Here is a 2,176-nt window from a genome sequence, read left to right on the forward strand (position 1 = left end):
GTAAGAGAGGCCTTTGTGCACGCCGGTGCACAGATAAGGAGGAATGTGGGGAGGAGTGTGCAGATGAGGGAAAAAGCTACAAATCCAACTGTGTGTGACGCGGGGTCCAGCGGCAATGAACCTGACACACATAACACACACACAATTCTTACACACACCCACACACACACACACACACACACACAATGTTATAAAACACATGGACTGTGGAAAAGGAGACCTCTCCTTTTCCCCTACCCTCTCTCCTATGATAAACTTTTGAACCCTCCTCCTTCTAAAATGGTTTAGGCCAAGACTTGATTGGGGTAATTGGCTGGCCTATTTAAAGGCTGCCTCATTTTTTGTACTGAACTGTAGTCTCCTGCCACCTTCTTCACTCAAACACTACCTCAGTGGTCAAACACCATCTTATCTAGTGGTCAAACACCACCTTATCCAGTGGTCAAACACTACCTTATCCAGTGGTCAAACACTATCTTATCCAGTGGTCAAACACCACCTTATCCAGTGGTCAAACACCACCTTATCCAGTGGTCAAACACTACCTTATCCAGTGGTCAAACACTACCTTATCCAGTGGTCAAACACCATCTTATCCAGTGGTCAAACACTAGTGGCGCCCCTCCCTAAAAGTGGGGTGGCCGCCTCGGCCCCTCACATGGACACAAAAATAAACATGTACAACCACACACACACCTGGTTTATGGCATTACCTGACATCAGTATGTCTATACTCCATTAGATTCACAATCAGACCAGTAATCAAACCAGACTGGGAGCGTTTCATTGTGCTAATGATATGAAGACTATTGAAGAACCAGTGACCTGTTTAATGCATCATATTCGGTATGGGTACATCATTATGAATTATGATGTATTAAGCATGATCAGGATTATTTCCTTTTCTGCCAAAAATTCCTCAAATTCTGATTTGAACACAACTTTGCAGTTCTCTTAACACGTCATTATTCATCGCTTTAGTTGAGGGGCCACAGACATGAACTTATGAACAATTAACATTAAATGCTTAAGAAATCATAAATCATAATGATGTACCCATCGTACCTAATGCTTTAGTTGATGTGTTGCATGAGGTTATGAATGAGAGATTATGAACTCATGTCAATTCCTGATGATTCATAAGATATAAAGGAAAGAAGTAGTGCATAAATCATTAATTAATTCATGCATGAATTCATGATAATTAATGTACCTTTACCGTAAAGTGTTACCCCATATTCAACATAAATAATATCTTTAAATACATACTCACACCATCATAACTCTTATCCATAGTACTTATCCAGTCATCCAAAATCATAACTAAATCACACACGCACACGCACACGCACACACACACATTCCAGCTTCATTGAGGGCTAAAGGTGCAGCTCTAAATATGCATCCTGTCCCAGGATAATTAATTATCATCCCTCCTTAACACAGCTACAGCTCTATTTCGATGGAGATGAGCTTACATAGCTGGACCACGATCGATAATGATACGAGCTAATGGGCCCATTTAATTCAGTGAAAGTTTTTACTCACTCTCAAATCTCATAATTTTTTCTCGGTTATAAGGCACAGTGTCGATGTAAATCTGTCACAGGTGACGAATCAATTCAGGAAATGAATTCCAGTCACACTGATGTTTCTACGAGACATCCTGTAAGGCATTGTGCACACAGAGACCTGGAGACACACACCAGCACCAGCACAGCGCAGGACAGCATGAGTATACATACTGTGTCTATATAAACATGTGCGTGCATATGCACACACACACACACACAGATGCATATGCACATGCAGAGATAAACATGCTTACACATGCATACATGCATGCACACACACACACACACACACACACACACACATAGTTTTACACAAATACATACATACATCCTTTGCAAACGCAAACCCCTCAAGAAAAACACATACTGTACCCACACATATAAATGCAAACACACATACACATACAAACACACACACACACACACACACACACACCACACACACACACACACACACACCTAAACGGACACACGCACACCCATCTAAACTGACACACACACATTCACACAGATGCATATGCACATGCAGAGATAAACATGCTTACACATGCATACATGCATGCACACACACACACACACACACACACACACATAGTTTTACA

The sequence above is a fragment of the Alosa alosa genome, chromosome 21 (genome assembly GCF_017589495.1).
Source record: "Alosa alosa isolate M-15738 ecotype Scorff River chromosome 21, AALO_Geno_1.1, whole genome shotgun sequence".
NCBI classification, from domain to species: Eukaryota; Metazoa; Chordata; class Actinopteri; order Clupeiformes; family Clupeidae; genus Alosa; species Alosa alosa.